At 37.0% G+C, this 21,416-nt stretch overlaps 1 pseudogene; it reads left to right on the top strand.

Annotated features, from left to right (window-relative positions):
• The first annotated feature begins 12,025 nt into the window (after nucleotides 1-12,025).
• On the top strand, nucleotides 12,026-20,487 carry LOC102995671 (ornithine decarboxylase-like; annotated as a pseudogene).
• The last annotated feature ends 929 nt before the right edge of the window (nucleotides 20,488-21,416 follow it).

Genomic DNA, 21,416 nt, shown 5'->3' with positions numbered 1-21,416 from the left:
TTATTAAAATAAAAAATAATTATTAAGAAGAAAAATTTTATTAAAAAAAAAACGGTTCGATCAGAACCCTAGGACAAATGGTGAAAGCAAAGCTATACAGACAAAATCCCACACAGCAGCATACACATTCACAAAAAAGAGAAAGGGGAAAATAATAATATATCTTGCTCCCAAAGTCCACCTCCTCAACTTGGGATGATTCGCTGTCTATTCAGGTATTCCACAGATCCAGGGCACTTCAAGCTGATTGTAGAGCTTTAGTCCGCTGCTTCTGAGGCTGCTGGGAGAGACCTCTTCCTCTCCTCTTTGTTCGCACAGCTCCTGGTGTTCAGCTTTGGACTTGGTCCCGCCTCTGCATGTAGGTCTTCCGAGGGCGTCTGCTCTTAGCTCAGACAGGAAGGGGTTAAAGGAGCAGCTGATTCGGGGGCTCTGGCTCACTCAGGCCGGAGGGGAGGGAGGAGCACGGATGCGGGGTGAGCCTGCGGCGGCAGAGGCCGGCATGACGCTGCGCCAGCCCGATGTGCGCCGTGTGTGTTCTCCCGGGGAAGCTGTCCCTGGATCCCGGAACCCCGGCAGTGGCGGGCTGCACAGGATCCCAGGAGGGGAGGTGTGGAGAGTGACCTGTGCTGGCACACAGGCTTCTTGGTGGCAGCAGCAGCAGCCCTAGCGTCCCACACCCGTCTCTGGTGTCCAAGACGACAGCCACGGCTTGCGCCCGTTTCTGGAGCTCCTTTACACCGCGCGCTTAATCCCCTCTCCTCTTGCACCAGGAAACAAAGAGGCAAGAAAAAGTCTCTTGTCTCTTCGGCAGCTCCCTGCCCGTCTCTGGAGCTCCTTTAAGTGGCGCGCTTAATCCCCTCTCCTTGCGCTCCAGGAAGCAAAGAGGGAAGAAAAGTTCTCTTGCCTCTTCAGCAGCTCCAGACTTCTCCCGGACCCCCTCCCGGCTAGCCGTGGTGCACTAACCCCTTCAGGCTGTGTTCACGCTGCCAACCCTTGTCCTCTCCCGGCTTCCGACCAAAGCCCGAGCCTAGCAGCAGCAGCCCTAGCGTCCCACACCCGTCTCTGGTGTCCAAGACGACAGCCACGGCTTGCGCCCGTTTCTGGAGCTCCTTTACACCGCGCGCTTAATCCCCTCTCCTCTTGCACCAGGAAACAAAGAGGCAAGAAAAAGTCTCTTGTCTCTTCGGCAGCTCCCTGCCCGTCTCTGGAGCTCCTTTAAGTGGCGCGCTTAATCCCCTCTCCTTGCGCTCCAGGAAGCAAAGAGGGAAGAAAAGTTCTCTTGGCCTTCCGACCACAGCCCGAGCCTCAGCCCCCAGCCCCCGCCCTTCCCGGCGGGTGAGCAGTCAAGCCTCTCGGGCTGGTCAGTGCTGGTCGGCACTGGTCCTCTGCGGGAATCTCTCTGCTTTGCCCCCCGCACCCTGTTACTGAGCTCTCCTCCGCCGCTCCGAAGTTCCCCGCATCTGCCACCCGCAGTCTCCGCCCACGAAGGGGCTTCTAGTGTGTGGAAAACTTTCCTCCTTCACATCTCCCTCCCACTGGTGCAGGTCCCATCCCTATTCTTTTGTCTCTGTTTATTCCTTTTTCTTTTGCCCTACCCAGGTACGTGGGGGTGTTTCTTGCCTTTTGGGAGGTCTGAGGTCTTCTGCCAGCATTCAGTGGGTGTTCTATAGAGCAGTTCCACGTGTAGATGTATTTCTGATGTATTTGTGGGGAGGAAGTTGATCTCCGCGTCTTACTCTTCCGCCATCTTCTCTCCGCCCTCCTCCAGCAACTCTTGACATACTAAAGGAGAGTCTAGATGTCTATTAGATCAGGAGCAAATGAAGGTGATCCTTTCAACATTACAGACTAGAAGCTGAGCAGGGAGTGGTGGAGCATTGAGGTCAGATATGGATCCTGCAGGTCTCTAAGGACTTGAGTTGATGTCTTCTAGTCAGCAAAATATCACAATTTTATCATGGGATTCCAGCGGGTATAGCAGCAGCTTCATTGACAAGCAATCCTGTATGCCAATTCAAATTACTTTGGAAATATATATGGTGATGTTCGTTACTTTTTTTTTCTATTTAAAGCAGTATCATCTTGTTCTTTTTATCAGCTTTATTGAGGTATAATTGACAAAATTGCAAGATAGTTTGTGAATACATCAAAATTTGAGAAGCTTGGTATAGAACATCTATGAAGTTAAGAGCTAGGTTACCCATTGTAAAACATGGTACCAATCCCTTTAAAATAAGTTAATTGATTTAAATCAAACACTCTCATGCTTTTCAAATACAACATTTATTACCAGATTATAAAGATACCACATTAGAAATAACTTTCTCTACCCTATTTTTAATTTAAGATCATCAGGTTTCAACTAATATTGTGACCAAAGAGAGAAAGTCTCAGTATATAGTAGCATTTGATTTGGAGATCCAGAACCTAAAAGGGATTTATAAATCGGGATATTAAATATGTTAGTATATACTACTATTTATTTATATAATGTAACTAGTATATAAATATACTATTAAATATACTAGTATAATCAAGTCCTACATTTAAGGGCAAGCAAATACTGATTTTCAACTGCCAAAAAAACCCACAATAGAACAGGAAATTAAACATTTTGGGAAAACCAAATGAATGTGAGTAATGAAATTACAGAAAATTTAACTCTAAAAGGATATTTTCAAGTGAGAAATTTAAAATGTTAAATGTTATAATTATAATGTACCAAATATCCATAAAAGTAAGAAAAACAAGCTATTTTTTAGTAGAAATAACCAGATTTTTGAAATGTTAATACATTTTTTCTAAGTTGGAAAAAAAATTCAGTTAATGGACTGAATAACACTATGAACATAGATGACAATGAAAATCTGATTTTGAAGACAGAAATTGATTTTTCTTCTAAAATGCGAGTGATATGAACAAAAACATGGAAATTGTGAATGAAAATGTAACATACCAGATGATCCAAAATTTCACTTGTCCTTCTAACAGGGATTGCATAGGGAGAAAAATGAGGTAAATAAGATGCTATTAAAACAAGTAAACCTGTAAAAAAATTGTTTCAAAGCAGAAGAAAAAAATATAAAAATTAAAGAGCAACAAGTGAGATGTTCCAGGAAGAAAAAAATAGTTACTTAAAAAGGAATAAGAATCTGGCAACAAAATTTGCAAAAACAACACTGAACACAAAAAGACAATATCAATCCACGTTATCTTTTGTAAACAATAGAAACTAATTCTGGTTCTCTTAAACAAATAGAGGTTTTATTGTTGTGATATAAGTGGATCATATAATTAATGATTATAATGATAAATAACACCAGTATAGATATTTAGAAATTAGAAAAAAATAAAGATATTTCACAGACTACACAGCAGAGACAATTTGGTGAGGAAACTCCCAGTACCATTGCTGGGTGCTGCCCTTGCCACAGACAGGTATGAAAAGGGAGCTCCACCTTCTCTTTCATCTCTCTCTCCCCTCTCTCTTCTGTCTCACTGGCTTCGGCTTAATTACCAGAGGATGAACAATGTTACTGACTGATGCTACTTTTGATGCTTATACTTTAACTGTTAGTGGCTGATGAGAAGGAAAATCCCTTGTTATCATCCTCCAGGTGTGATGCAGCAAGAAGAAAAGCATTGCACTGACATTATGAAATTTGGAAAATTAACCAAATACCAGGAGTTACTCTTATCACTTGATGTTGTGATATGATGCATAACCTCAGGAATCCCTATATTCCATTCTCATATCTCCATATCCTCCTATATTATAGAAATCTTTGTTCCTCTCCTCATCAGGATTAGTCATCTCAGAGAGTGATACAACTGCACAGTTTACCTCTTGGCTCAGTCATTAGGGTCCCCAAAGAGACAGGTGGCAGGCTTAATGTCCAACAACGATGGGACCATTGTGGTGATCCATAATGAAATTTCTAACATTTTCACTTGGGAAGAATGGTAAAAATTTGCTAGTGATTAATAAAGTGTATTTGTGAGGGAACTCATTCCCACTTACAACACACGGATTTTAAAATCCATGAAATCTGAAAATGGGAAGAACTGAACACTTTTTTTTATTAGTTCAAAAAATATACAGTATCTTGAGAAACAGAACCTTTAATCTCATATGCTATAGTCTTCTAACATTTCAATAAAATATAACACTATGTTTTCTGGTTAATGTAGCATATGATAAGACAGGTAAGTCACATGGCCTCGGCTCTTTTCTGTGTTTCTTTCACTGGAAAAGTGTTTTTTGTTGTTTTTTGTTTTTTCTTTAAAAACAAACTTGTATGGTTTAATAAGTTTTAACACATCCAGTGAATATATGAATACAGAAACATGATGGACAGGATAATGTGTACAGGCAGAATATGTCTAATCCTGCCGCCCCCACCATTATGGAAAAATTCCAAAATAATTAATTAGTTTCTCTCTGTTCTTCTTACTCCCAAGGTACAGAACCTGGAAAGGGAAAAATCCATAACATGTAGGTAACTTATTCACTTTCTCCTTGACGACACCTACGTCTGTATTGTCCTTGTAAACCTCTCTGTAAAAGTGCTAAAATAATTTACTATAAGGAAAATAACCAATGAAGTTATATAATATGACTTTAGCAGAGTCTACTTGGTTCATCTAGACTGCTTCTCTGAAACAAATCTGACTATAAAGTAGAGGTTATGCGTGTACACTCTCCAGCTTACATGATTAACAGAGTATTACAACTAAGGCCCAAATTTAAACAGCTTCCTTTGAGCTCACATCTACCCCATATAATCAATGTTAGCCTGCATCTCTGAAACCAAAATACATACCAAATGCTTAAAAGAAATAATGTGAAAGTTCAGGACATTGCAAGAGGGGAAAATGTTATTCCTATGCCTGATGCCTGATTTTTGCTCATATCTGTTTCTATTAGTAAATTTCATGATATGTAAGATCTATGATTTCTGAGAGTATATAATTTTATATGTTTTCATATAAAATTGTTGTCAATGAGTGTCTTAATGTGAGGTGGGAGATGTGGTGGAAGATGCTTCCAGCAATAGGAACCTATTAGCAGTGACATTATCAGATGCTGTTTTATGCAGCTCTGCTGTTCAACAGTAGCATTTCCTCCACTCTACAACTATAATGGCTTGTTCATAAATTCATTAATTGACATCCACAGAATAAATCTTCTAATCCATAATGTTTATTAAGAAAAATTTCCTCACCTCTCTTTTCCTAGTGCTTTCATTGACCATAACTATATGCTAAGATGCTGGACCCAAGTTTATTAGTCCATGAGATATCAATGTTTTTCTATCCAAAAGCTCTTTATTACCAGTTCCCATTATTTCCACCCATAATGGCAGAGAAGAAGAGTCTTGTTCTAACTATAGCCTACACCAGATAGAAATTTTTCCACTATTCTGACCTCCTCTCAAAGTTAGCACTATAAGTGACCCAATAAATTGGCTAAAGCAGCATACTCAAATACATGAAACTCTAGGCTACCCCACAACCCTGCAACTTGATCATGACACAGTTAGTCTAAGACTGGGCTCCTAATTCCTGCTTTGGCAAAAGCTATAGGAGGAGTAAACTATTTATGTGAATGTGTTAGAGAATGTAAAATATATTCACAGAAAGGCAATTCATTGTAGATATGATAAACTAGGGAAAGGGTACACCTCTGCTGCTGACCCTAGCTCCTTTCTTTTATTCATTCATGACGCAAGAATAGCCCAATGATGTCAGAGTGAAGACTGACACTTTTAAAACGGTGGGAAAGGACTTCCCTGGTGCCACGGTGGTTAAGAATCCACCATGCCAATGCAGGGGACATGGTTTTGAGCCCTGGCCCAGGAAGATCCCACATGCCGTGGAGCAACTAAGCCCGTGCGCCACAACCACTGAACCTGACCTCTAGAACTCCTGAGCCACAACTACTGAAGCCTGCATTCCTAGAGCCCATGCTCCGCAAGAAAGCCACTGCAATGAGAAGCCAACTCACTGCAACAAAGAGTAGCCCCCACCTGCCACAACTAGAGAAAGCCTGCACACAGCAATGAAGACCCAATGCAGCCAAAAATTAATTAATTAATTAATTAAAATAAGGCTGTGGGAAATATTGAATAAGGTTTAGGAGGGTTAAGTATAGGTTACCTATACTCTAGTCAAACAGGACATAACATAAAACTGATAATGAGTGCGAGCAAACAAGATTGATGTCTCTGATAGTCTTCATGTCTCTCCTTCTGAGTACAGGACTGAGAAATATTAGACAGATAGAATACAGGGAGGTAGGAAGGAAGGGGCAAGGGAGGAAAGATGAGAGTAAGGAAAGAATAAAGAAGGAAGAAAGTAAGAGAAGAAATGAAATAAGGGAGAAAAGAAGGAAGGAAGGAAGGAGGGGAGAAGGAGAGAAGGAAAGAAGAAAGATACAGAGAAAAAGGGATTAAAAAGTGCACTCTTAACTTTAATCAACTCTATCCAGATGAAGTAAGATGTCACAACTACTGCTAAGCTTGGGGTCATCATACCTTTAATGATTATTTATTGTTGTACAACAAACTATCCCCAAACTTAATAGTTTAAAATAAAAACCATTTTATTATATCTTTAGGGGGTCATTTTGCTCACCAGAAAATAACATGATCATGATTTTAGAATTTTTTTATTTCAACCCCACATATCACATTCAGGTAGATATTATGTACCAACCATGGTCTTGTTAGCAGTGGTAGAAACAGACAGTTGTTTTATTTCTATTGACCATTGTTATATTTCTACAACTGTAAATTAAATTCCCTAGTTAGAAACAACATTGTGTAGGATACAATTATTGTAAAGAATGCATTGAGTAAGTTCACAGGTGGCAATTTTGGAAGAAGAGTTTTGGGCTGAGAAGACCAATCTATAATCAGAATTAATGTCTATAGTGAGGACAAATCACTGTTCCGTCTACAATCAAAGGAATCTAATGTAATTAGCCTGCTTAGAGGTGTTTGGTTATACCCCTGGGACACAACTTTATATCAGAGATAACCTAGTACATAGAGTGTCTTTCCCTGAACTAGAAAAGGTTGCTTCTTTCTTCAAGATTTTCAATCGTTTACTTACATCTGATAGAAAATTGCCATTATACATAAATTATTGGGTTGGCCAAAAATACCTTAAGTTTTTAAGTAAAAATAAAAGACACATTTTTCATTTTCACCAAGAATTTTATTGAACAACGTATTCACGCTTTTGTTCCACTACCTTCTGCCATTTTTCAGGCAACTTCATAATTCCATCTTCACAAAACTTTTTATATTTTTGAGCAAAGAGCCGTTCCAGATGCATTTTACAGCCTTCCAGGGAATTGAAATTTTTTTCAGTAAGAGAATTTTGTAAAGATCAAAATAGATGGAAATCTGAAGGTGCAATGTCTGGTGAATACGACAGATGAATCAGAACTTCTCAGACAAGCTGTAACAGTTTTCACCTGGTCATCAAAGAAACATGTCATCTTGCGTTATCCTGATGGAAGATTGTGCTTTTTCTGTTAACTAACTCTGGATGCTTTTCATCGAGTGCTGTTTTCAGTTGGTCTAATTGGGAGCAGTACTTATTGGAATTAATCATTTGGGTTTCTGGAAGGAGCTCATAAGAGAGGACTCCCTTTCAATCCCACCATATACACATCACCTTCTTTGGATGAAGACTGGCCTTTGGTGTGGTTGATGGTGTTCATTTCACTTGCCCCATGATCTCTTCCATTCCACATTATTGTACAGTACTCACTTTTCATTGCCCATTACAATTTGTTTTAAAAATGGAACGTTTTCATTATGTTTAAGTAGAGAATCTCATGTGGAAATATGGTCAAGAAGGTTTTTTTCACTTAACTTATGTGGAACCCAAACATCGAAGCGATGAACATAACCAAGCTGGTGCAAATGATTTTCAACACTTGATTTGGATATTTTGAGTATGTCGTCTATCTCCTGAGTGGTATAATGTTGATTGTTCTCAGTTAATGTCTCGATTTGATCGTTATCAACTTCAACTGGTCTACACGACCATGGAGCATTGTCTAACGGGAAATCTCCAGCACAAAACTTGGCAAACCACTTTTAAAACTTTTGATCAGTCACAGCACCTTCTCCATACACAGCACATACAACCTAAAAATATTGTTTCGAATGAAGTTAAAGACAACTAAGTGCTCCTAGAGCCATCTTACGGAAAAAATTGAATGAAACTTTTGGCCAACCCAATAATATATTGTGTGTATATATATATATATATATATATATAATGCATATACTAGGTGGTATGGTATACCTAACACTAAACAACTTTACATGTGGACCTGACTGTAGTAGCTATATGAATTATCTTTCTCTTTTATGCATATATCTATAAATATTAATTACTATTTTTCCCTCTTACTTTTTCCTCCTATTTAATAATAATCTAGGTTATTTTCATAGTGGTTAAATTACAATTTTATCTTCATATTATAAAATAATAATGTAGGCTACCTAGACGAAAATTGATTATTACTTAGAGATGGATCTCTACCACTGATGAAAGATTGCATCTATATTACATAATTATTCATTTTAGGCAAAATAAATTTTTATTACTATTATTTCTCTTTTGACGTTTAAATAGAAAGATGTGCATGGATTCTGAGATGCCAAAGAGGTATAACGTAGCAATTATTGTGATATTCTTTTCCACATAGCTTTTAGGATGCCTTCCTGTACCACAGAGACTTAGTTTGAAAGCTACGTTTCCTGAACACTTTTGTAGCTAGAGTTCTACATGCAAATTGGGCTTTTACTGACTAGATGCCCTTACACAAAATATGGAATACACAATTAATGCAGAGGTTATTTTCCTATTTCTTTTTGCAAGTTTTTGGCTTGCTAGGCAAGATTTTGGAGAACATTTTACTCTGTATCACTGTTACAGTGTCCATTGTCCATCTTTCATTTCAATCCTAATGGTAGACATGTCAGCTTCTTATTTTTACTTTTCCATCCTTATATAGCTGCAATGGTTAAAGAGTTCTTAAATCAGTAGCTCTTGTGTTGGCCTGATAGGTGGTACTTTACCTGATGGATAACTGTGTCTAGCACAATTCATTTGTGGAGTGCATGCCTAGATCTTGCTCCTCTATACCTTTAAACAATATTGTAAATACACTATATTTTACAACTAAATATATTCTAACTTACAATAATTAAAATTGATTACATTTATTTTTCTGAATTCAGAACTGATACAGAAGGTGATATCAAAAGTCAGTTGGAGCTTCCCTGGTGGTGCAGTGGTTAAGAATCTGCCTGCCAATGCAGGGGACTCGGGTTCGAGCCCTGGTCCAGGAAGATCCCACATGCTGTGGAGCAACTAAGCCCATGTGCCACAACTACTGAAACCACGTGCCTAGAAACTGTACTCCACAACAAGAGAAGCCACTGCAATGAGAAGCCCGTGCACTGCAACAGAGAGTAGCCCCTGCTCGCCACAACTAGAGAAAGACCGTGTACAACAATGAAGACCCAATGCAGCCAAAAATAAATTTATTTTTTTAAAGTGAGTTAAAATATATGACCTTGACAAGATATGCATGGCAGAAGGCAAAGGACCTTAGTTATTTTTTTACCTGTGGTAAAATATTTTATGAAACTATGTGTTATTCTCAATAGCTGCCCCTGTTACTAAGAGGCTGAGTGCTAGTAGAACTATTTTGTAAACCTCAAAACGTAACTGTGTGTTGGCTGCTGTTTTTGACTTTTACCAAATTACATAAGAGACAGGTTAACTAAAGCTCATTGTAAACAGGTGGCTGTGAAGAAGCAGCCTTAGAGATAAGACTGCAAGAATTTTCTAGCAGTCTCAGTATAAGCCTGCCAGACAATAGAAGGCAGCCCAAAGCCATATATCAAATATTAGATGTCACCATCCCACCAAAGCCTGTAATTTTAGATGTCCTCACATTTGCCAACATTAAGAGAGAGGAAGGGGCTCAGCACAAAGGCATTGATACTAGACAAAGCAGGATTCAGTGCTTTGTCTAGACAAAGTTTTCCATGTGTTCACTTGCCCTTAAACTGACTGAATGAAAATAGATGCAAAGCCAAATAGGGACTTACATTGCCAAAGAAACCACAAGTCTGGCCCGAGAAGCACAGTGCCAGTTTCATTTCTAAGGCAAACCCTGGGCTCCAAACCTGCACCAGATAGAAGCTGCTGTGAAAGCTGTGCAGTCTTACTTCTCACGTGCGCACACAACAGACGCTGCAAGGAGACTTTTCTCAGTGAGCAGAACCAGGGTCTATAACACAACACAACATGAGTCAACCCAGAACACACTGGTTTCTCCATAAGTAACTTGCTCCACTGTCAAGGCAGGCACTTTTCAAAATAATTCCTACCCAGAAATATTATATGACTCCTGTGAACTGGGACTTCTGGAAGGTTTTCATTCTTTTGTCTTCTTTAATGAAAATGTTTCTACTCTGTTCATACAGCATTTATTGCATACTGGCTGCAAGATGTTAAGATATTTTTTCATTAGATTATAGGTCACCAGACCACAGATACTTATATCCAAACTGATGAAGAGGTCTACATAACACTTAGAAATCTTAGACCTGGGCATGGATGTGATCATTATCAGATTTGAACTGCATTTTGACAAGAATTCAATTAGTGTTGTAGATAACAACTAAAGTATTTATAGATATTTGGTGGCAGAGGCGAGTCTAGTCATTGATATGGCATGTTCAATATCCCTTTTCTATTAAGCAAAAGCACTTCTGAGTTTTAGGTAGACATATGGTCACCAAGCTAGGTGAGACACACTTTCTCCTATTGACGCTAGAAATGTCGATATGATAAAGTCTTGACAACGAGGATGTGAACCATATTTTGATAGTCTTTTAACATTATTGTGAGAATTTAAGTGACAGAAAAAATAATACTTTCACTCCTAATCTTCATCAATGCTATACCAATACTTCATTGTATTTACTCTTAATTCATAACATCCTTAAAATATTTTGTTAAATGACCTCTCCTTTAATTTTGCAGTTACAATAATTTTGCAGTTATAATAATTTTGCAGTTATAAAAATGTATGTGAGAGAATAGTGACTGACAGGCAGAAGAAAAGAGTAAAACTTAAGGGAAACCCAATGGATAAGAGAATGTTGGAGAGATTTTATTTTCATTCATTACAGATGGGAGAAATTAGAAGAGGCAAAACTCTTCAGAGAGCATTCTTATAGACTAAAAAACCTGGAGACCTGCTCATTAAAATAAAGACCTATATTTTGAAATCAAACATCTGCCTTATATTTATGCTTCATTTGTACAAATATAATCCAGCTAATTAGTTATATCTATCTAGAAAACTCATATATTGCATTGTTTGTTCCTAATAGATGGAAGGGTAGAGGATCCTTTATGACAATATTATTTTGGGGACATAAAGTACTGGACAGTCCCTGCAAAAACAAATACAGTTTCATTCTTTTCAAAATCTTACCTTTGCAAAAATGGGAAAGAAGAAATCATTTTTAATATCCTTTTAAAGGTGTTTTGAATTTAGAGTAAATACAATGAAGTATTGCCACAGCTTTGATGAAGAAAAGGCATGAAATTATAGGCATACTTCTGTCACTTAGCAAATTCCCATAATAGTGTCAAATCTAAATCTTGTGCGAAAGTGACTTTTATTTATGGCAGAAATTCTGCACACCATTAACTGTTTTGTGTATATGTATAAGCTGCTAAAAGTAATTTGTGGCAAAAGCCACAGTGTTAATAAATTTCCATATCTTAAAAGACTTCATGCTGGTAAATTTGTGGAGCCATTTAAAACATTTCAACCTAAAGACAGTTTTATCTCCTCCTTGTTTTCTCTTTTTCTTTCTATTCCCAAGCTTAGAATATTTACCGTTTTGCTTCTTTACAACTCAGCCTCTATTTCTACAGATAGTCTAATCAATGCATAAGTACCATAATAAGTATGAAAAGTAAAAATGAAGAAGGTACTCTTTCTGAAACCAGGCAAGTGAGCATGGTAATTGTACTAAATCTACATTTTCTGTAATATTTCAGCAACTCAGAAATTTCCTGACTAGAATATTTCTTAGAATATACTCTGATATGCATAGAATAATATACATTCTAAAGGTTATGAAATAACAAGGTTTGTTTGCATGGTAATTAGATGCTCAGTGTATGCACATATTTGTCTATTAAGTATGTGCAAAGAGATCTGTTATTAGAAACAAATTTTCAAGGAAACTTTGCAAATGTTTCTAATGCTTGGGCATAATAAGAATGTACATACTTTTTACACATTACCAAAACAATACATACAAATGTAAAGAAAGAAAATTGAATAATATCAAAATAAAAAACAAGTTTCTGAAACCATTCTCCAACTCCCAGCGCACTTTCTGAAGGAAAACTCTTTGTAGTATTCACTTCTTTAAGTGATTGTTCTGTAAATACATGTTATATGCATTTATATCTGTTTCTTCATACACATGTTTTTGATTGTCTTTCTGTCTCTTAGAATTAAATTTTACTTCATTTATGCTTATCTTACTATCACTCACTTTCTATATTCATCTAATTCAATTGTTAGTTTAAATTAGTATGTTTCTAGATTGCCTGGATTCAAATACTAAGTGAAATTCTCCCTCAAAATATATACATACATATTTTAGAATACGTTTATTTTGAGGAAATTACATAACTTTTCTGTCTCTTGGTTTTCTAATCTGTAATGTCAAGGCAACTACCCATGTTGGAGAACTTATAAGGAATATGTTAGAGAATGGATGTAAATTAATTAGAACCGTTACATTCAAGTATAAAATAACTTCTTCAATTATCAAAGTATAGTAATTTAATATTTCTTTCTATAGGCATAATTAGATTCCCCATGCTTTGCAGACAAATTGACCATCAAAATGGAAAATCTTTGAATACATTATATTTACAACATTATGGCTATGCTAACATTGTTGAATACATAACTCAGATTGAGGAATAGACTTACATTATCTTTGACATGGCTACATTACCTTCATTTATGCGTGGTTCAAGGGAAATTATCTAAAATGTTAATTTTAAATAAATTATTCTTTATTTCATCTATTATCAAAATCATGTCCCATTTTGTTTCATTAAAATATCCTTTGCTTGATATTATTAATATTCATTTTTGTTTTTGTTTACACAATGAACAAATGCCTTTATTTTATCAATATTATCTTTCTAACATACTATACTATAATTTCTGGAGGCCTGTACCCTCCTGCTCCACTCTGCTCCAATTGCTTTCTAGGATTGCGTTAGAACTAAATCTTGGGAATTTACTTCATTTCACTTAAGTTGTACATGAGTATTTTATTTAAATATGTATCATATGTTCTTAATTTTCTTGGTTTTCTTCATATTATTTATTTGCCTTCACAATTGATTCCTATTTCAGTGTTAAATTAAAAGTTCCAATCATTTTCTGTTAGAATGTTGAGGTTTTTCTATATTTTGTTATAGAAAACTGTAGATAATCTGATGTTCATTTTCAGATGGTTATGTACATTCTTCCTCAAATCTTTAAAGATTATAATTTTATTCTTATAATTTTGTAATTTCCATGATAGTATACTTTTCTGTGGGCCTTTTAAATGTAAACAGTTTGACATTCAATCGGTTATTTCTATCTGAACACTTACGCTAAATTGCAAAGCTAGAATGTCATTTGCTTTTTTTTTTTTGGGTTATGCGGGCCTCCCTCTGTTGTGGCCTCTCCCGTTGCGGAGCACAGGCTCCGGACGCGCAGGCTCAGCGGCCATGGCTCACGGGCCCAGCCACTCCGCGTCATGGGGGATCCTCCCAGACCGGGGCGTGAACCCGGTTCCCCTGCATCGGCAGGCGGACGCGCAACCACTGCGCCACCAGGGAAGCCCTCATTTGCTTTTTTTAAAAAAATTCTTATTGGAGTATAGTTGATTTACAATATTGTGTTAGTTTCTCCTGTGCAGCAAAGTGAATCAGTTATACATATACATATATCCACTCTGTTTTAGATTCTTTTCCCATATAGGTCATTACAAACTATTGAGTAGAGTTCCCTGTGCTATACATTAGGTTTTCATTAGTTAGCTATTTTAAATATAGTAGTGTGTATATGTCAACACAAAAATCCCAATTTATCCCTCCCCATCTTTCCTCCCTGGTAACCATAAGATTGTTTTCTACATTTGTGACTCTATTTCTGTTTTGTAAAGAAGTTCATTTGTACAATTTTTTTAGATTCCACATATAAGCAATATCATATAATATTTATCCTTCTCTGTCTGACTTACGTCACTCAATATGACAATCTCTAGGTCCACCCATGTTGCTGTAAATGGCATTATTTTGTTCTTTCATATGGCTGAGTAATATTCCATTGTATATATGTACCACATCTCCTTTATTCATTCTTCTCTTGATGGACATTTAGGTTGCTTCCAGGTACTGGCTAGTGCTGCAATGAACATTGGGGTGCATTTATCTTTTTGAAGTATAGTTTCTCAGGAAAAATGCCCAGTGGTGGGATTTCTGGATCATATAGTAGTTCTATTTTTAGTTTTATAAGGAACCTCCAAACCGTTCTCCATAGTGGCTGTATCAATTTACATTCCAACCAACAGCGTAAAAGGGTTCCTTTCTCTCTACATTCTCTCCAGCATTTACTGCTTGTAGATTTTTTGATGATGGCCAGTCTTACTGGTATGAGGTGAAACCTCATTGTAGTTTGATTTGCATTTCTCTGATAATTAGTGATGTAGGAGATTTTCATGTGCTTTTTGGCCATCTGTATGTCTTCTTTGGAGAAATGTCTATTTAGACCTTCCATCCATTTTCTGATTGGGTTGGGTTTTTTTTTAATTGAGCTGCATGTGCTGTTTGTATATTTTGGAGATGAATCCCTTGTCAATCACTTCATTTGCAAATATTTTCTCCCATTCTGTGGATTGTCCTTTTGTTTTGTTTATGATTTCCTTTACTGTGCAAAAGGTTTTAAGTTTAATTAGGTCCCATTTGTTTATTTTTGTTTTTATTTTATTACTCTAGCAGGTGGATCCAAAAAGATCTTCCTTTGATAAATGTCAGAGAGTGTTCTGCCTATGTTTTCCTCTAAGAGTTTTACAGTATCCAGCCTTACATTTAGGTTTTTAATCCATTTTCAGTTTATTTTTCTGTATGGTGTTAGAGAATATTCTAATTTCATTCTTTTACATGTAGTCGTCCAGTTTTCCCAGAATCACTTATTCAAGAGACTGTCTTTTCTCCATTGTATATCCTTGCCTCCTTTGTCATAGATTAGTTGACCATAGGTGTGTGGGTTTATCTCTGGACTTTCTGTTCTGTTTCATTGATCTATATTTCCGGTTTGAGCCAGTACAATATTATTTATATTACTGTAGCTTTGCAGTATAGTCTGAAGTCAGGGAGCTTGATTCCTCAAGCTCCAGTTTTCTTTCTCAAGATTGCTTTGGCTATTCAGGGTCTTTTGTGTCTCCATACAAATTTTAAGATTTTTTGTTCTAGTTCTGTAAAAAATGCCATTGGTAATTTGATACGGATTGCTTTGAATCTGTAGATTGCTTTGGGTAGTAATAGTCATTTTGGTAATATTGATTCTTCCAATTCAAGAACATGGCATATGTCTCCATCTGTCTGTGTCATCTTTCATTTCTTTGACCAGTAACTTATCATTTTCTGAGTACAGGTCTTTTGCCTCCTTAGGTAGGTTTATTCCTAGCTGTTTTATTCCTTTTAATGTGATGGTGAATGGGATTGTTCCTTAATTTCTCTTTCTGATTTTTGTTGTTAGTGTATAAGAATGCAAGAGATTTTTGTGTATTGATTTTGTTTCCTGCAACTTTACCAAATTCATTCATGAGCACTACTAGTACTCTGGTAGCGTCTTTAGGATTTTCTAAGAATAGTATCATGTCATATGCAAACAGTGAAAGTGTTACTTTTTCTTTTCCAATTTAGATTTATTTATTTTTTTCTTCTCTGACTGCCATGTCTAACACTCCCAAAATATGTTGAAAAAATGTGGTGAGAGTGGACTTTCTTGGCTTGTTCCTGATCTTAGAGGGGGAATGCTTTCAGCTTTTCACCGTTGAGAATGATGTTTGCTGTGGGGTTGTTGTATATGTCCCTTATTATGTCTAGGTAGGTTCCCTTTCCATTACCTGGAAAGTTTTTATCATGAATTGGTGCTGAATTTTGTCAAAAGTTTTTTTGCATTTATTGAGATGATCATATTTTTTAAAACTTTTATTTTATATTGGAATATAGTCAGATAACAATGTGTTAGTTTCAGGTGTACAGCAATGTGATTCAGTTATACATATACATGTATCTAATCTTTTTCAAATTCTTTTCCCATTTAGGTTATTACAAAATATTGAGCAGAGTTCCCTGTGCTACACTGTAGGTCCTTGTTGGTTTTCTATTTTAAATATAGCAGTTGTTGTTGGAAAATATGCTTGATATTGATTTCAATTTTCTTAAATTCACCGAGGCTCAGTTTGTGGTCCAGCATGTGTACCGCATGAAAAGAATGTGTATTCTGCTGCTTTTGGATGGAATGCTCTATAAATATCAGTTAAGTCCCTCTGGTTTAATGTATCATTTCCTATTGATATTCTGTCTGGATGATCTGTCCATTGGTGAAAGTGGGGTGATAAAGTCCCCCACTATTATTGTGTTACTGTCAATTTCTCTTTTATAGCAGTTAGTATTTGCCTTATATATTGAGGTGCTCCTATTTTGGGTGCATAAATATTTACAATTTTTATGTCTTCTTCTTGTATTGATCCCTTGATCATTATGTAGTGTCTTTCTTTGTCTCTTATAACCTTTATTTTAAAGTCTATTTTGTCAGATATGAGTATTGCTACTCCAGCTTTCTTTTGATTTCCATTTGCATGGAATCCTTTTTACCATACCCTTACTTTCAGTCTGTATGTGTCCCTAAGTCTGAAGACAGCAAATATAGGGGTAGACAGCAAATATAGAGGTCTTGTTTTTGTATCCATTCATCCAGTCCATGTCTTTTGGTTGGAGAGAGATGATCATATGGTTTTTATTCTTAAGTTTGTTAATGTGGTATATCACATTGATTAATTTGTGTATATTGAAGAATCCTTTCATCCCTGTGATAAATCCCACTAGATCATGATGTATGATCCTTTTCATGTGTTGGTGGATTCGGGTTGCTAGTGTTTTCTTGAGGAATTTTGTGTCTGTGTTCATCAGTTATATCAGCCTATAATTTTCATTTTTTATGGTATATTTGGTTTTGGTATCAGGGTGATGGTGGCCTCATAGAATGAGCTTGGGAATGTTCCTTCTTCTGCAACGTTTTTGGAAGAGTTTCAGAAGGATAGGTGTTAACTCTTCTCTAAATGTTTGATAGAATTCACCTGGAAGTCATCTGGTCCTGGATTTTTGTTTGTCTGAATTTTTTAAATCACACTTTTAATTTCAGTACTTTTGATTGGTCTGTTCATATTTTCTATTTCTTCCTGGTTCCATCATGGAAGGTTGTACCTTTCTAAGAATTTGTCCATTTCTTCTAGATTGTCCATTTTATTAGCATATAGTTGTTTGTAGTAGTCTCTTATGATCTTTTTTATTTCCGTGGTGTCCATTGTAACTTCTCCTTTTTCATTTCTAATTTTATTGATTTAAGCCCTCTCCTTTTATTTATTTATTTTTTGATGAGTTTGGTTAAAAGTATATCAATTTGTTTATCTTTTCAAAGAACCAGCTTTTACTTTCATTGATCTTTGCTATTGATTTCTTCATCTCTATTTCATTTATTTCTGCTCAGATCTTTATGATTTCTTTCTTTCCACTAACTTTGGGTTTTGTTTGTTCTTCTTTCTCTAGTTGCTTTAGGTATAAAGTTAGGTTGTTTATTTGATATTTTTCTTGTTTCCTGAGGTACGCTTATATTGGTATAAACCTCCTTCTTAGAACTGCTTTTGCTTCATTCCATAGGTTTTGATCATCGCGTTTTCATTGTCATTTATCCCTAGGTATTTTTTGATTTCCTCTTTGATTTTTTTCAGTGATCCATTGGTTGTTTAGTTTATTCTCCATGTGTTTATGTTTTTTACAGGTTTTTTTTTTCCTGTTAGTTATTTCTAATCTCCTTAGGTTGTGGTCAGAAAAGATGTTTGATATGACTTCAACTTTCTTAAATTTATTGAGGTTTGTTTTGTGGCCCAAGACGTGATCTATCCTGGAAAATATTCCATGTACATTCAAGAAGAAAGTGTATTCTAGTGCTTTCGGATGGAATGCTGTATAAATATTGGTTAAGTCCATCTTGTCTAATGTGTTATTTAAAGCCTATGTTTCCTTATTGATTTTCTGTTTGGATGATCTGTCCATTGGTGTAAGTGGGATGTTAAAGTCCCCCATTATTATTGTATTACTGTCTATTTCTCCTTTTATGGCTGTTCACATTTGGCTTATATATTGGGTGCTCCTATGTTGAGTGCATATATATTTATAATTTTTATATCTTCTTGGATTGATCCTTTGATCATTATGTAATGTCCTTCCTTGTCTCTTGTAACAGTCTTTATTTTAAAGTCTGTTTTTTGTTAGTTCCCTCAGCCTCCACTGCTGCTGCCCCTCTGCCAGCACTCAGTGCCACCTCAGGCTGGCTGTCCTCTGCTGGAGGGAGCAAGGTGGTGAGCAGCTGAGAGGGTGGTTGACGGGGGTGGTGGGGACAGAGGCAGAGCGGCCAGTAGTCCTGAGTGCTCAGTGGTGGCGGCATCTCGCCTCCATGGGGCCCACCCATGGTTCCCGTGTGCTCTAAGGTGGACAGAAGACTGTGCATTTATCAGAACGTTTTCACTGCTGCACTGAGGGCACACACATCTTCAGTGGGACTTGGAATTCCTGGAGAATTGCCTTTGTGAAAAGCTGGCATAATTTCTTTAAATTCCATCTCTGAGTTTCCCATTTTGTTCTTTCAAAAAGATATAAAGAAACCACAAATAACTTTAATAATGAAGTTTGACTGCCATTTCTTGGATGAAGGTTTTACTACCAAAGACATTCTGGACCAAAAAATTAATTAAGTTCCTTTTTCTGACGATAAGGATGCCTTCTATGTTGCAGACCTGGGAGGCATTTTAAAGAAACATCTGAGATCATTTAAAACTCTTACTTTGGTCACCCCCTTTTATTTAGTCAAATGCAATGATAGTAGAACCATAGTGAAGACTATACCTGCCATTGGGAAAGGATTTGACTGTACCAGGAAGACTGAAATCCAGTTGGTGCAGAGTCTTAGGGTGCCTCCAGAGAGGTTTATCTATGCAAATCCTTGTAAACAAGTGTCTCAGATTAAATATGCTGCCAATAATGGAGTCCAGATGATGCCTTTTGATAGTGAAGTCGAGTTGGTGAAAGTTGCCAGGGCACATCCAAAGGCCAAGTTGTTTTTTTCATATTGCCACTGATGATTCCAAAGCAGTCTGTCACCTCAGTGTCAAATTTGGTGCCACACTCCAAACCAGCAGGCTTCTTTTGGAATGGGCAAAAGAGGTAGATATTGATGTCACTGCTGTCAGCTTCCATGTGGGACATCGTTGTACTGACCCAGAGACCTTCATGCAGACCATCTCTGATGCCCACTGTGTCTTTGACATGGGAGCTGAGGTTGGTTTCAACATGTTTCTGCTTGATATTGGTGGTGGCTTTCCTGGATCTGAGTATGTAAATCTTAGATTTGAAGAGATCACCAGTGTAATCAACCCGGTGTTGTGCAAGTATTTTCCATCAGATTCTGGAGTGAGAATCATAGCTGAGCCAGGAAGATACTGTGTTGCCTCAGTTTTCACTCTAGCAGTTAATATCATTGCCAAAAACATCTTAAAGGAACAGACAGGCTCTGATGATGAAGATGAGTCGAGTGAACAGACATTTATTTATTATGTGAATGATGGAGTATATGGATCATTCAACTGCATCCTCTACGATCATGAACATGTGAAGCCTCTTCTGCAGAAGAGACCCAAACCAGATGAGAACTATTATTCATTCAGCATCTGGGGACCGACCTGTGATGGCCTGGATTGCATTGTTGAGCACTGTAACTGCTTGAGATGCATGTGGGCGATTGGATGCTGTTTGAAAACATGGGTGTTTACACTGTCACTGCTGCTTCTACTTTCAATGGATTCCAGAGACCGACCATCTACTATGTGATGTCAGGGCCAACATGGCAACTGATGCAGAAAATCCAGAACCATGAATTCCCCCCCTGGAGTAGAGGAGACGGATGTTCACACTCTGCCTATGTCCTGTGCTTGGGAGAGTGGAATGAAATGACACACAGCAGCCTGTGCCTCAGATTGTATTAATGTGTGGATACCATTCTTGTAGCTGTTAACTGTGAGTTTAGCTTGATTTAAGGGTTTGGGGGGGACCATTTAACTTAACTACTGCTAGTTTTGAGATGTCTATGTGAGTAGTGTTGGCACAGATGCAACAATGTGGAAGACTAGGTGATGGGGTCACACAACTGTGTTCCTATGGAAACTATATGAATATTTGTTTTATATAGATATTTATTCACTTTTCAAACATGCTACTAAATCATGTCCTTCAACTGCTGAGCAAGCATTTGTATCTTTTGCATTAGCAGAATGGACCAGAAGCTTAGTGTTGTGACCTGTTTTAAAATAAATAAATAATCTTGAAATATTTTTTTAAAAAAGGTCTATTTTGTTTGATATGAGTATTGCTACTCCAGTTTTCCTTTGGTTTGCATTTGCATGGAACACCTTTTTTCATCCTCTCACTTTCAGTCTGTATGTGTCCCTAGATCTGAAGTAGGTCTCTTGTAGACAACATTTATATGAGTCTTGTTTTTGAATCCATTCATCCAGTCTATGTATTTTGGTTAAAGCATTTAATCCATTTACATTTAAGGTAATTATCAATATGTATGTTCCTACTGACAGTTTCTTAATTGTCTTGGATTTGTTTTTGCAGGTATTTTTTTCTTCCCTTCCTCTTTTGTTCTCTTCTTTGTGATTTGATAACTACCTTTCTTGCTGTGTTTGGGTTACGTGTGTGTGCGTGTGTGTGTGTGTGTGTGTGTGTGTGTGTGTGTGTGTTTTTATTGTGGTTTTTTGATTTGTTGTTCCCATGAGGTTTTGATATAGCAGTCTATATATGTAAAGGTTGTTTTAAGTTGCATGCCTCTTCCCCACCTAGAGAAGTTCCTTTAGCATTTGTTGTAAAGCTGTTTTGGTGGTGCTGAATTCTTTTAGCTTTTTCTTGTCTGTAAAGCTTTTGATTTCTCTGCT

This window comes from Physeter macrocephalus, chromosome 13, assembly GCF_002837175.3.
Source record: "Physeter macrocephalus isolate SW-GA chromosome 13, ASM283717v5, whole genome shotgun sequence".
NCBI lineage: Eukaryota > Metazoa > Chordata > Mammalia > Artiodactyla > Physeteridae > Physeter > Physeter macrocephalus.
The sequence above is the reverse complement of the archived record's forward strand: the minus strand, read 5'-3'. Positions and strand labels throughout refer to the sequence as shown.